This window comes from Giraffa tippelskirchi, chromosome 6 (assembly GCF_054371585.1).
Source record: "Giraffa tippelskirchi isolate mGirTip1 chromosome 6, T2T-mGirTip1v1.2.pri, whole genome shotgun sequence".
Classification (NCBI taxonomy): Eukaryota; Metazoa; Chordata; class Mammalia; order Artiodactyla; family Giraffidae; genus Giraffa; species Giraffa tippelskirchi.
Genome location: NC_137280.1, coordinates 79965407 through 79981134, shown reverse-complemented (window position 1 = coordinate 79981134; position 15728 = coordinate 79965407). Strand labels below are relative to the sequence as shown.

Genomic DNA, 15728 nt, shown 5'->3' with positions numbered 1-15728 from the left:
TGTGGGATCTAGTTCCCTGACCAGGGATCAAACCCAGGCCCCCTGCACTGAGAGCTCAGCCTTAGCCACTGGACTACCAGGGAAGTTCCGGTTAAGTTTATTCTTAAATATTTTACTCTTTTATTTCACTGCTATTGTAAATGAAATTGTTTCTTTAATTTCCTTTTTGGATTGTTCAGGGTTAGTATACAGGACATATTTTGAAGGCAGATCTGAGATAACGGATAGATTAAATGTGGAATATGGGAGAAAGAAATGGGTCAAAGATGATCCTGAGTAGCTTACAGAATATAATCACCATTTAATGACATAAAGAAGATACAGGAAAAGCAGATTTGGAAGGAGAAATCAAGAGTTCAGTATTGGGTGTATGAAGTTTGAGGTCAAGTATGAGAACTGGCTACTAGAGATGGGAAGTACAGGTCACGGTGGCCTCAACAATAATTGTTCATTGGATGAATAGGAAGAAAAGCCTGATGAAGTGGCCTTCAACTGGGACAAGGTGGTGATGCCAGGGCAGCTTTTCAAATCTTACCAAATTTCCTCATAAAATGCAGGGAAAGAGTAAAAGTAAAAGCCTGCAAACATCTTCAGCAAAGCCAGGTGGAAGAATATTTCAGAAACCCCAGACTACAAGTAGGTAGGGTCAGACCACCAACTGGAGCATTATTCTACGGATATACAATCAGCAGTTGTGTTAAGGTATTGGAGGAAGAGATTCTGACAGTCCTAAGAGCTTTATCCATCCACTATGAAGCTCCCATCAGTCTTTCACCTGATTTTTAGCACCCAGAGATAATCAGTATAAATCTATCATTTCATTGAGGGTTAAGAAATGGTGATTCTCTAATTCGTAATTCATTTATTAGCTGGAGTTCTTCTATAAAGAAGTTTCCCTCATCAACTAGCTGGTTACTATGCAATACAATTTATACAGAAAAAAAATTTTTTTTTAAAGTCAGTTTTTAAAAATTGATTTCCAGAATAACTACTTTCTATTTGGTTCTAACTACTTTCAATTACACTCAATTGCAGTATTTATTTCCTGAATGTTATCTTTGACCAATATGGTCTTATTTATGAACAATATGAACAACCTGGCACCCAGGTCCTTCTGTTATCGCCATAACAGAATTCAGTAGCTTCCTTGCTATCTTGTACAATATTCATCTTATACATTTGCTGTCCTAAACCTAAAGTACATCTTTTCTCCAAGGATCCTTAAGTTTTTTTGACTGGGAAATGAATTTGAAAAAAACCCTAAGCAGTCTGAGGGTGGAATGGGGTGGGAACAGAGATTCATTATTCTCAGTTCAGTTGCTCAGTCGTGTCCAACTCTTTGCGACCCCATAAACTGCAGCACGCCAGGCCTCCCTGTCCATCACCAACTACTGGAGACCACGCAAACTCACGTCCATTGAGTCGGTGATGCCATCCAACCATCTCATCCTCTCTCATCCCCTTTTCCTCCTGCCCTCAATCTTTCCCAGCATCAAGGTGTTTTCAAATGAGTCAGCTCTTCGCATCATGTGGCAAAGTATTGGAGTTTCAGCTTCAAAATCAGTCTTTACAGAGAACACCCAGGACTGATCTCCTTTAGGATGGACTGGTTGGATCTCCTGCGGTCCAAAAGACTCTCAAGAGTCTTCTCCAACACATCAATTCTGCACTTAGCTTTCTTTATAGTCCAACTCTCACAGCCATACATTGACTACTGGAAAAACCACGGCCTTGACATACAAAATCACCGCAGATGGTGATTGCAGCCATGAAATTAAAAGACACTTACTCCTTGGAAGGAAAGTTATGACCAACCTAGACAGCATATTAAAAAGCAGAGACATTACTTTGTCAACAAAGGTCTGTCTAGTCAAGGCTATGATTTTTCCAATAGTCAAGTATGGATGTGAGAGTTGGACTATAGAGAAAGCTGAGTGCACAAGAATTGATGCTTTTGAACTGTGGTGTTGGAGAAGACTCTTGAGAGTCCCTTGGACTGCATGGAGATCCAACCAGTCCATCCTAAAGGAGATCAGTCCTGGGTGTTCCTTGGAAGGACTGATGTTGAAGCTGAAACTCCAATACTTTGGCCACCTGATGCGAAGAACTGACTCATTGGAAAAGACCCTGAAGCTGGGAAAGATTGAGGGTGGGGCGAGAAGGAGACGACAGAGGATGAGATGGTTGGATGGCATCACCGACGATCATATCATCGTGATTATCTGGGTCATGAAGATCTTTTTTGTACAGTTCTTCTGTGTATTCTTGCCACCTCTTCTTAATATCTTCTGCTTCTGTTAGGTCCATACCATTTCTGTCCTTTATTGAGCCCATCTTTGCATGAAATGTTCCTTTGGTATCTCTAATTTTCTTGAAGAGATCTCTAGTTTTTCCCATTCTGTTGTTTTCCTCTATTTCTTTGCATTGATTGCTGAGAAAGGCTTTCTTATCTCTTCTTGCTATTCTTTGGAATTCTGCATTGAAATGGGTATAGCTTTCCTTTTCTCCTTTTCTGCTTTTGTCTTCTCTTCTTTTCACAGCTATTTGTAAGGCCTCCTCAGCCAGCCATTTTACTGTTTGCATTTCTTTTTCTTGGGGATGGTCTTGATCCCTGTCTCTTGTACAATGTCATGAACCTCTGTCCACAGTTCATCAGGCACTGTATCAGATCTAGTACCTTAAATCTATTTGTCCCTTCCACTGAATAATCATAAGGGATTTGATTTAGGTCATACCTGAATGGTCTAGTGGTATTCCCCACTTTCTTTAATTTCCATCTGAATTTGGCAATAAGGAGTTCATGATCTGAGCCACAGTCTCCTCCCGGTCTTGTTTTTGCTGACTGTATAGAGCTTCTCCATCTTTGGCTGCAAAGAATATAATCAATCTGATTTCGGTGTTGATCATCTGGTGATGTCCATGTGTAGAGTATTCTCTTGTGTTGTTGGAAGAGGGTGTTTGCTATGACCAGTGTGTTCTCTTAGCAAAACTCTATTAGCCTTTGCCCTGCTCCAAGGCCAAATTTGCCTGTTACTCCAGGTGTTTCCTGACTTCCTACTTTTGCATTCCAGTCCCCTATAATGAAAAGGACATCTTTTCTGGGTGTTAGTTCTAAAAAGTCTTGTAAGTCTTCATAGAACCATTCAACCTCAGCTTCTTCAGCGTTACTGGTCGGGGCATAGATTTGGATTACCATGATATTGAATGGTTTGCCTTGGCAACGAACAGAGATCATTCTGTCATTTTTGAGACTGCATCCAAGTACTGCCTTTTGGACTCTTATTGACTATGATGGCTACTCCATTTCTTCTAAGGGATTCCTGTCCACAGTAGTAGTTATAATGGTCATCTGAGTTAAATTCACCCATTCCAGTCCATTTTAGTTCGCTGATTCCTAGAATGTCGACTTTCACTCTTGCCATCTCCTGTTTGACCATTTCCAGTTTGCCTTGATTCATGGACCTAACATTCCAGGTTCCTATGCAATATTGCTCTTTACAGCATCGAACCTTGCTTCTATCACCAGTCACATCCACAAACGGGTGTTGTTTTTGCTTTGGCTCCATCCCTTCATTCTTTCTGAAGTTATTTCTCCACTGATCTTCAGTAGCATACTGGGCACCTACGGACCTGAGGAGTTCATCTTTCAGTGTCTATGTTATTCTATATAGGATGTAAAATAATTTTCTAATTCTGTCATTCCTTTTGCATTTATTTGTTGGAATTCTTCTATTAACAGAGGTATTCATTGTTACTGAGTTGACACTGCCATGGACAAAGTAGCTCTGCATATTTTAGAAAAAGGAAAATAAACCAAGAGTCCATACTGACATTTTCAACTCAATAATAAGATTAAAGGATTATTATTTAATTCCTTTAAATATTTATTCTTTTATTCTGATTCTTGGCTACTAGTATCATTAACACAATTATTTATTTGCTTTATCTTACAATCTACATATAAAGTTTCAAAACAATCAATACTACCAACAATAAGACTATTAAATGCAGTTCAGACCATTTTTTTTTTTATCCTTAGAATGTAACCCAATAGAAACATACTGTCAAAAAAAAGCTAGAAATGGCTAATAGCCATTTCTCTATGTGCTTATGTCATCATCATGAAACATACTTAGGTTCTATTTGTTTTCAATTTTGATGATTTCTTTTCTTTTTAAAAAATATTATCTAAAACACTTAGATGGTTCCAAAGTCAAAACTATAAAACCAGTACAGGGAAGTCTCTCTTCACCTCTCTCTCCTCCACCCTGTTGTTTCCTTTCCCCCAAATAACTCTTTATGTTAATTCTTGCTTTACCCTTACATAGTTTCTTTTGAAAATTAAAGCACATATATATGCATGTAGATATGTTATATGTCTGCCCATATATATTAATGTTTTCATGGTCCCCCCTTTCTTACAATAAATTAGTATGTTAAAACTATTCTGCACTAAGAGGTCACCCCACAGCAGCATCCAGAGAGCTTTAGAAACCATTCTCTTTTACAGCTATTAATATATACTGATACTATTCCACTGTGTTTAGAGTATTTCATGTGTAGAGTACTAGTTTATTCAAGCAAACTCCTATTGACAGACATTTGAGAGGTTCAAGTCTTTTATTATTATAAGTAATATCACAATGAACTATATAACAAGTATGTCATTTTTTTATACTTTTCCAAGTTTATCATCAGGCTAATTCCCTACCAGTGAGATTACTAAGACAAAGGATAAGTGCATATGCATTTTGCAAGACATTACAAATTCCCACTTCCTCACCACAGGAACTGTACTATTCTGTATTCCCATCATCAGTGTATAAGAATGCTTGTTTTCCCTACAACCTTGTCAAGAAAGTATACTGTCAAATCTTAGAATTTTTTTTTTTTTTTGCCACACTGATTAATAAGAAATGGTATCTCAGTTTGGTTTTAAGTCATACTCAACTTATGAATGTGGCTGAACATCTTTTAACATTTTAAAAACCATCTGTATTTCTTTTTAGTCAACTATTTTGTTTTTGCCCATTTTCTTCTATCAGGTTTTCTGTTTTTTTGGGGTGAAGAGAGTAGGTCTTCTTTATATAATCACTGTCATTAGTCCTTTGTCTGTAATATAAGTTGGAAACATCTCTTTTCAATTTGTCACTCACTTTTTGATTGTCCCCTCATTTTTTCTTTAAAAACAGTCAAATTTATCATTATCATTTTACTGGATTTTGAGCCATAATTCAAAGTTTGCCAAATTCTCCATCAAAAAAGGAAAAATAGGTCACATTTTCTTCTAATAATCATAGTTTCATTGTTTATAATTACATCTTTGACTCATTTGAAATTTATCCTCGTGTACAACTGAGGAATGGGTCTGATTTTATCTTTTTCCAGTTGTCCCAAATAATTTATTAAAAAGTTCATCTGTCTCCACTGATTTGAGATATTTTATATTAAATTTCCATATTCAGCTGTGTCTATTTTTAGATTTTGCATTTTGTTCTTCTGCTGTTTATTCATGAATTAACTCTAAACACTCTTTGAAATAAGAGATTTTGGTAATCTTGAGAAAGACCAATGGAGCTGGAGGAATCAAGTTCCCTGACTTCAGACTATTCGACAAAGTTACAGTCATGAAAACAATAAGAAAAGAAAAGTGAAGTTGCTCAGTCATTTCTGACTCTTTGCAACCCCATGGACTGTAGCCTACCAGGTCTCTCCATCCATGGGATTTTCCAGACAAGAGTACTGGAGTGGGTTGCCATTTCCTTCTCCAGGGGATCTTCCTGACCCAGCGTTCGAACCCAGGTCTCCCGCACTGCAGGTAGACACTTTACCCTCTGAGCCATCGGGGAAGCCCATAAAACAATATGGTACTAGCACAAAAACAGAAATACAGGATAGAAATAAACTCATGCACCTATGGTCAATTAATCTATGACAAAGGAGGCAAGACAACACACTGCTGGAAAGATAGTATCTTCAACAAATAGTGCTGGGAACACTGGACAGTTACATGCAAAAAAATGAAATCATTCTTTAAATCATTTCATCATACACAAAATGATTTACATCATACATACACAAAAATAAGCTCCAAATTGATTAAAGACCTAAATGTGAGACTGGACACTATAAACTTCTAGAGGAAAACATAGGTAGAACCCTTTCTGACATAAATTGCAGCAACATCCTTTTCAATCTGTCTCCCAGAATAATGGAAATAAAAACAAAATTACATAAATGGGACCCACTTAAACTCAAAAGCTTTGGCACAGCAAAGGAAACAATAAACAAAATGAAAAGATAACCTACAGACTGCAAGAAAATATTTGCTATTAGTGTGATCAACAATGGATTAGTCTCCAAAATTTACAAAAAGTGTACGACACTCAACAGCATCAAAACGAACAAACTCATCAACGAGTGGACAGAAGACCTAAACAGACATTCCTTCAAAGAAGACAAACAGATGCCAAGAGGCACATGAAAAGATGTTCGACATCACTAATTATTAGAGAAGTATAAATCAAAACTACAATGAAATATCACCTCAGATCAGCCAGAATGATCATCATCAAAAAATCCACAAACTATTAATAAATGTTGGAGAGGGTGTGGAGAGAAGGGACCCTTCCTACACTGTTGGTGGGAATGTAAATCAATATAGTCACTATGGAGAACAGTATGGAGGTTTCTAAAAAACTAAAAATAAAGCTACCTTATGACCCTGCAATCCCACTCCTGGGCATCTATCTGGAGAAAAGCATGATTCAAAAGGACACATGTACCCCAATGTTCACCGCAGCACTGTTTACAACAGCCAAGACTCAGAAACAGCGTAAATACCCATCGACAGAGGAACAGAGAAAGAAGATGTGGCATACATACACACTAGAATATTACTAGGCCATTAAGAAGAATGGAATAATGCCATTTGCAGCAATGTGGATGGACCTGGATGCTGTCATGCTAAGTGAAGTAGGTCAGAGAAGGAGAAATATCATATGATATCTGTTTTATGAGGAATCTAAAGAAATGATACAAGTGAATGTACTTACAAAACAGAAAGAGACTTACAGACTTAAAGAACAATCTTATGGTTGCTGGGGTAAAGGATGAACAGAAGGGATAGTTAGGGAGTTTGGGATGGACATGAACACACTGCTATATTTAAAATGGATAACCAACGGGGACCTAATGTATAGCACAGAGAATTCTGCTCAGTGTTATGTGCAGCCTGGATGGGAGGGGAGTTTGGGGGAGAATGGATACATGTGTATTTATGGCTGAGTACCTCTGCTGTTCACCTGAAACTATCACATTATTTGTTAACTGGCTATACCTCAATACAAATAAACAGTTAAAAAAAAAACAAGGCTATATTGCATAACACAGGGGATATAGCCAATATTTTATAATAACTATAATGGAGTATAACCTTTAAAAATTGTAATGACTATACTGTATATCTGTAATTTATATAAATAATATTGTACAGCAACTGTACTTCAATAAAAATAAATAATTTTTCAAAAAGGGCTTTTCTATTATCAATAAACAAAATACTATTTTAAAACATAAATAAGAGGCTTTGGAACTACCTTGGTGGTCCAGTGGCTAAGACTTCACACTCCACATGCAAGGGCCTAAGTTTGACCCCAAGTCAGGGAACCAGATCCCACATGGTACAACTAAAGATCCTGCATGCTGCAACTAAGAGTTTCCATGCCACAGTGAAGACTGAAGATTTTGTGTGCTGCAACTAAGACCTGGTGCAGTCAAAATAGATAATTTTTTTTAAATAAGAGGTTTTATAATGTATTATAAAACTTGGTGTGGCTAGCCACCTTTTCACTGCTCCTCTTTTTCAAGCTTTTTCTTAATTATTTATTCTTCTAAATAAATTTTATAACTACATTATCTAACCCCAGAAAAATATCTGAAGATAAACTTATGAATAAACTTAGGAAGAAATGATGTATTTATTGTACTGAATGCTGCTGCTAAGTCACTTCAGTTGTGTCCGACTCTGTGCAACCCCATAGATGGCAGCACACCAGGCTCTGCCGTCCCTGGGATTCTCCAGGCAAGAACACTGGAGTGGGTTGCCATTTCCTTCTCCAATATTCAATAGGAAGAATATTGCCTTTTCCATTGCTTAAGTATATACTTAGTCTTTCAGGAGTGTTTTGTAATTTTTCTCATATAGGTTTTATATACTTTTAAAGTTCACACCCAGTCCATCCTAAAGGAAACTGGTCCTGAATATTCATTGGAAGGACTGATGCTAAAGCTGAAACTCCAATACTTTGGCCACTTTATGCGAAGAACTGATTCATTGGAAAAGACCCTGATTCTGGGAAAGATTGAAGGCAGCAGGAGAAGAGGATGACAGAGGATGAGATGGTTGGATGGCATCACCAACTCAATGGACATGAGTTGAGTAACCTCCGGCAGTTGGTGATGGACAGGGAGGCCTGGCGTGCTGCAGTCCATGGGGTCGCAAAGAGTCAGACACGACTGGTGACTGAATTGAACTGAAAGTTCATACTTGGGCTTTCCTGGTGGCTCAGTGGTAAAGAATTTGCCTGCCAATACAGGAGGCATGGGTTTGATCCCTGGGTTGGGAAGATCCCCTGGAGAAGGAAATGGAAGCCCATTTCAGTATTCTTGCCTGGAACAATCCATGGGGTTGCAAAAGAGTCAGACACAACTTAGCAACTAAACAGCAACAACAAAGTTCATACCTAGATTGATCTATCCATCTGTCCATCCATGGCCTTCCCATTTTGCCTTTCAATTATTTGTTTGTTAAATTTACATCTTGTTCCTTTACTAAATTTTTCTCTTAATTGTTGTAGTTGTTCCATTCATTCTGTTGGGATTTTGAGATTGACCTTCAGATCAACTAAAAACAGTGATATTTTTCGAAGTCTTGTGTATCTTGTTGCTTTTTCTTATCTAACTGCTTACATCAGTACCTATAGCACAAATTAAATAGCAGAGCAGAACACATGCAGAACACATGCAGCTCTGTTTTGTCTTGACTTTTAGTTGAAAGAGTCAGACACGACTGAGCGACTGAACTAAACTTAGTTGAAATATCTATGTATTTATCCATTAAGTTTATGGCTTTCATGCTGAGAGTATGTGCTGCTGTGTTACTGAACACCTCAAGAGTTGAAGCTCCTCCACCACCCTCTGTATTCCCTAAAAGTCCTTAATGGGTTGCCAAGGTCTTTTTTTCAGTTGTCTACAAATTAGAGTCTGTGGTACTATCTCTATTTCACCAGCTGTTCTCAGATTTATTTGCTGAGGTTTCCCCTCTGAGTGAAGGCCTTTCCCTCTGATTTTTGGTTCTTAGGACCGTTCATCTTTTCTTTTGGCTCCCTTTCTTGGAGCTATAGTGCAGGTCTTGCAGCTGCATTCCTTTTCCAGGAGGTATCCTGGCTCTCTTGTATCACTGAAGATGCTGTCTGTGGGGCTTCTCTTTTGCTATCCTAGCTCTTCTTCTTTTTTTTAAAAGAGATTTGGGAAGAATAAATAAAACACCCACTGCTTTCACTCTGCTCACATAAGAATTCTACTGAATAATTTCAAACAAAAGAGTTCTATGATGAGATCTGATTTTTGAGAATTCAGATCTGACTTCCAGAGAAGAATGTTAATATGACACAGAAAAGACTGGAGACTGTGAGACCAGGTAGAAATAGTACTTGAAAGAGATAAGAAGGGCCTGAACTAGGTAAGTAGAAGTGAGGCAAGAAGAAAGAACAAAGCAAGAAAGATTTAGGAGGTAAACTGACAGAACCTAATGACTGATCAATGTGGAGGCATGAGAAGAGAGGGAAGTCAAGAATGGCCATTTCGACTTCCTAGTTAGTACTGGTTATGTGTGAGAGGCATCATGGTAGATGAGAAATTGGAAAAGAGTAGAGTAGGCGCTGGTGGGAGAACGAATTTGGCTTCAGTAAGCTGATCTGAATGTATGGAGGGTATCAAATTAGGAAAGTAAAAGTTGCTCAGTTGTGTCCAACTCGTTGCAACCCCATGGACTGTACAGTCCATGGAATTCTCCAGGCCAGAATACTGGAGTGGGTAGCCATTCCCTTCTCCAGGGGATCTTCCCAACCCAGGATTCGAACCCAGGTTTCCCGTATTGCAAGCAGATTCTTTACCAGCTGAGCCACCAGGGAAGCCCATCAAATTAAGAGATCTCCCATAAATATTTGGTTATATCATCACTTTCACCTCTAAACTTTCAGAACCTCTTGTGGCAAAACCAATAAGCATCTTTTCCTTGTGTTTGATAATAATGCCAAATATCTTCATTGTAGTATTTTTTCTGTGGACTTGGCGTCTGTATTATTATCTTCTTCTGGATTATCCCCTGAGTTTTAAATATCCCCCTCAATGTTTCCCATCACTTTGTGACAGGTATACCTCAACTCTTGCTGACTTTCAAATATCTAAGATGAAGCACAAATTTCTTTTGTGAAGATAATTTTTTATTAAGATCCCTTACCTTCACCTCACTACCATGTCAGGTTGTTTTTTAAGATATTATCTGTGGGGCAAATGCTTTAAATCTACCTTGAATGCTTAATAACAATATGATAATGATGATATAGTAAGTAAGATTTATTCAGAACACACAATGTGCTAGGTACTGTGGTAAGACCTTCACATGTACTGATTAAGGACATCTTCATGATCATTTTATAAGAATCATTCTCATTTTATAGAAGAAGAGATTGAAGCACAGAGAGATTAAGTAACTAGCCCAGATTGAGAGCTGCTAAGTACGTCCTAGCCTGACTTCCCAAAAAGACTGGAGGGGGAGATATTATTCAGTTGCTAAGTCATGTCCAACTCTTTGTGACCCATGGACTGCAAACCAGGCTCCTCTGTACACCACTATCAAACAGAGTTTGCTCAAGTTCATGTCCATTGAGTTGGTGATGCTATCCCACCATCTCATCCTCTGCTGCCCTCTTCTCCTTTTGCCTTCAATCTTTTCCAGCATCAGGGTCATCAAGCATTGGAGCCTCAGTTTCAGCTTCAGTCCTTCTAATGAGTATTCAGGGCTGATTTCCTTTAGGATTGACTTTTTGAACTCCTTACAGTCCAAGGGACTCTCAAGAGTCTTTTCCAGCAATACAATTCGAAAGCATCAATGCTTCAGTGCTCAGCCATCTTTATGGTTCAACACTCACATCCATATATGACTACTGGAAAAACCATCAGTTCAGTTCAGTCACTTAATCGTGTCTGAATTTTTTCGACCCCATGGACTGCAGCACGCCAGGCTTCCCTGTCCATCACCAACTCCCGGAGCTTGATCAAAGTTATGTTCATCAAGTCGGTGATGCCATTCAACCATCTCATCCCTGTCATCCGCTTCTCCTCCTGACTTCAATCTTTCCCAGCATCAGGGTCTTTTCCAATGAGTCAGCTCTTTACATCAGGTGACCAAAGTACTGGAGCTTCAACTTCAGCATCCGCCCTTCCAACTAATTTCCTTTAGGATTAACTGGTTTGATCTCCTTGTAGTCCAAGGGACTCTCACGAGTCTTCTCCAACACACAGCTCAAAAGCATCAATTCTTCTGTGTTCAGCTTTCTTTATGGTCCAACTCTCACATTCATACATGACTACTGGAAAAACCATAGCTTCGATTAGATGAACTTTGTTGGCCAAGTAATGTCTCTACTTTTTAATATGCTATCAAGGTTGGTCATAGCTTTTCTTGCAAAAAGCAAGCATCTTTTAATTTCATGGCTGCAGTGATTTTGGAGCCCAACAAAATAAAGTCTCTCACTGTCTCCACTGCTTCCCCATATATTTGCCATGAAATGATGGGAGCAGATGTCACGATCTTAGTTTTCTGTAAGTTTTAAGCCAGCTTTTTCACTCTCCTCTTTCACCTTCATCAAGAAGCTCTTTAGTTCCTCTGTGCTTTCTGCCATAATGGTGGTATTATCTGCATATCTAAGATTATTGATATTTCTCTGCAATCTTGATTCCAGCTTGTGCTTCATTCAGTCTGACATTTTGTATGATGTACTCTGCATATAAGTTAAATAAGCAGGGTGACAATACACAGCCTTGACATACTCCTTTCCCAATTTGGAACTAGTCCATTGTTCCATGTCCAACTCTAACTATTGTTTCCTGACCTGCATAAAGATTTCTCAGGAGGCAGATAAGGTGGTCTGGTATTCCCATCTCTTTAAGAATTTTCCACAGTTTGTTGTGATCCCCACAGTCAAAGGCTTTAGTGCAGTCAATGAAACAGAAGTAGATGTCTTTCTGGAATTCTCTTGCTTCTTCTATGATCCAACAGATGTTGGCAATTTGATCTCTGGTTCCTCTGTCTTTTCTTAATCCAGCTTGACCATCTGGAAGTTTACAGTTCACATGCTGAAGCCTAGCTTGGAGAATTTTGAGCATTACTTTGCTAGTGTGTGAAATGAGTGCAATTGTGCAGTAGTTTGAACATTCTTTGGCATTGCCTTTCTTTGGGATTGGAATGAAGACTGACCTTTTCCAATCATGTGGCCACTGCTGAGTTTTCCAAATTTTCTGGCATGTTGAGTGCAGCACTTTCACAGCATCATCTTTTAGGATTTGAAATAGTTCAGCTGGAATTCCATCACCTCCACTAGCTTCATGGACCTTTGTTGGCAAAGTGATGTCTCTGCTTTTTAATATGCTGCCTAGGTTTGTCATGGCTTTCCTTCCAAGGAGTAAGCATCTTTTAACTTTATTGCTGCAGTCACAGTTTGCAGTGATTTTGGAGCCCAAGAAAATAACATCTATCTCTGCTTCCACTTTTCCCCCTTCTATTTGCCATGAAATGATGGGACCAGATGCCATGATCTTAGTTTTTTGAATACTGAGTTTCAAGCCAACTTTTTCACTCTCCTCTTTCACCTTCATCAAGAAGCTCTTTAGTTCCTTTTTGCTTCTGCCATTGGAGTGGTATCATATGCATATCTGAGGTTGTTGATATTTCTCCCAAAAATCTTGATTCCAGCTTGTGATTCATCCAGCCCAGCATTTCACATGATGTACTCTGCATAGAAGTTAAATAAGCAGGGTGACAATATACAGTCTTGGTGTATTCCTTACCCAATTCTCAACCAGTCAGTTGTTCTATGTCTGCTTCTAACTATTGTTTCTTGACCTGCATATAGGTTTCTCAGGAGATAGGTAAGGTGGTCTGGTACTCCCATCTCTTTTAAGAATTTTCCACAGTTTGTTGCGATCCACATAGTCAAAGGCTTTCACGTAGTCAATAAAGCAGAAGTAGATGCTTTTCTGGAACTCCCTTGCTTTCTCCATGATCCAATGAATGTTGGCAATTTGCTCTCTAGTTCCTCTGCTTTTTCAAAACCCAGCTTGTACATCTGTAAGTTCTCAGTTCATCTACTGCTGAAGTCTAGCTTAAAGAATTTTGAGTATAACCTTCCCAGCATGTGAAATGAGTGCAACTCTCTTAGGTGGAACATTCTTTGGCACTGCCTTTCTTTGGAATTGGAATGAAAAGTGACCTTTTCCAGTCTTGTGGCCACTGCTGAGTTTTCCAAATTTGCTGACATACTGAGTGCAGCACTTCAACAGCATCATCTTTTAGGATTTTCAATAGCTCGGCTAGAATTCTGTCACCTCAACTAGCTTTGTTCATAGTAATGATTCCTAAGGCCCACTTGACTTCGCATTCCAGGATGTCCGGCTCTAGGTGAGTGATCACACCATTTTGGTTATCTGGGTCATTAAGACCTTTTTTTGGTATAGTTCTGTGTATTCTTGTTGGAGGGGGGAGGCATCTTGGGAATTTGCAGTTTTTAAAAGTGAAGGAGGAGGAAAAGGAGAAGAGGAGGGGGAGGGAGAAAGTGCCCCCATACCATTCTTTTGTATACTGCTGTTTGAGACTCACTAAACTAAGTATGGCTTCCCAGGTGGCGGAGTGGTAAAGAATCCACCTGTCAATGCACAGGATGCAAGAAACTCGGATTTGATCTCTGGGTCGGGAAGATCTCCTGGAGTAGGAAATGGCAACCCACTCCAGTATTCAAGCCTGGAAAATTCCATGTACAGAGGAGCCTGGAGGATTTATAATCCTGGAGAGCAAAGAGTCAGAGGCAACTGAGCACACACACAAAATCTAAGTACAAACTAGCAACCCTAGCTCCAAAGCATTTCTCATAACCCTCTACCCATGCACTAATATTCTCTGTACTTTAGGTAAGAAGGCTTCTCAAGTTTCTACCTCATCACATACAGAATATTATGGAACGGGACAAAACCACAGAGGGATGTATTATTTTACAAAGGAGAGAATCCAAAGCCAAAGGGAAGTGAGGTGATTCATCTAAAGCTAGTAAGAGTGCTGAGACCAGAACCTTTGGTCTCCTGACTTGCCAGCCCAGTTCATTTTTCCATCCTAAATGCCTAAAGATTTCCCATTTATAAAATATGAAGGGATATTGATCATCAAGGGCCATATTTATTTATTTCACTTGTGTAAAGACATCAGTAATAATGTGAACAGTATTCTACATATGAATGCAGTGTGTCCAAAAGTTTTAAATTGGTAGAAGACAATTTAAAACAACTCATATTGCTTCATTTAACAGGAATAATCTGTTCACAATGAGACGGTTCTCAGTAGACTGATGGCAGGTCACTTTAATGAGACTCATCTCAGGTCTCTGTTTCAATCACCAGAACTTTCCCATAGATACAGAATTAAGTCTGCATTAGCAGATAACTGGGTTTTCTTCTTTTAGATATTGATGAAATCTAGGTGCTGTGAATATAATTTTTCCCTGATTGAAGTAACTGAAAGCACCTTCTTTCATTCATTCTCTCATCACTATTACCTTTTCCCTTTTTTTCTGAAAAGAAGTATCCCCAATGCTTTTCCAAGGTAACCACCTGTCTGTGGCCTAATCCTTCTCCCAGCTCTCTACATAACCTTGTTTTATTAATATTATTTTCCTTTGCTCTTCAATATTTTCGTCTTTAAGAAGTGTTTCCCCCAAGCCTGTCCTTAACAGAAAAAAAAAACACAAAAAAACCCTCTGATGACTCCTACTGGTTTGAGAGTAAAGTATGAATTTTTCAGCACGAGAGTCAAGCCCTTCATCTTCTACAGTCAATATGCTCATCCAGGATAGGTTCAGTCTCAGGTCTCCTCCCTTTTTCTGATGTGATTCAACTCTGCTGTCTCTCCTTTCAGCTCCCCACAGCTCTGTGGAAACTAATCCCTTTGCCTTTCTGCCCAGTTTCTGTCTGAAGAAGTCATATCCTTTAAAATTCAGCTCAAACGTCACTACCTTCTCTGTGATATCACTCTAGTAATATCACTCTGCCCCAAAAGAATAACTCTTAAAATACACAGTATTTTGATTACACCTGTCTGCCCTCCCAATAGAATGCACTCTTATTCTTTAATTCATTTAAGCATTTACTGAGATACTGTGACATGCCAGGCCCTATGCTAAATGCCAAGGATGTAGAACTGAACGTCTCAGAAACACTCTGCTCTCAAGAGAATATTTTGTGCTAGGAAAACAAAGTCTTAGCTTTGATATAACATTTAGAAAGCATATAGTCTCTGAATATGGAAAGTGATATTTATCAATGTAAACTGATCAGAATAGCAGGACATGAAGAAGTTAAAGTAACTTGCAATGTATTTAAAAAGTGGTAAAATAATACAT

General features: G+C 38.7%; 1 protein-coding gene and 2 long non-coding RNA genes across 5 annotated transcripts in view; all 3 read right to left on the bottom strand.

The window, feature by feature from the left end:
* RNF130 (ring finger protein 130) overlaps window positions 1-15728 on the bottom strand; it is a 189167-nt gene that overhangs the window by 88729 nt on the left and 84710 nt on the right. The window lies entirely within an intron of this gene.
* On the bottom strand, window positions 164-4502 carry LOC145509233 (uncharacterized). The gene is made up of 2 exons (XR_014055933.1): window positions 2273-4502; window positions 164-1443 (listed from the first exon to the last, which is right to left on the bottom strand). It is a non-coding gene; the product is annotated as an uncharacterized LOC145509233 (long non-coding RNA).
* LOC145509232 (uncharacterized) lies at window positions 5047-14929 on the bottom strand. The gene is made up of 2 exons (XR_014055932.1): window positions 14107-14929; window positions 5047-5742 (listed from the first exon to the last, which is right to left on the bottom strand). It is a non-coding gene; the product is annotated as an uncharacterized LOC145509232 (long non-coding RNA).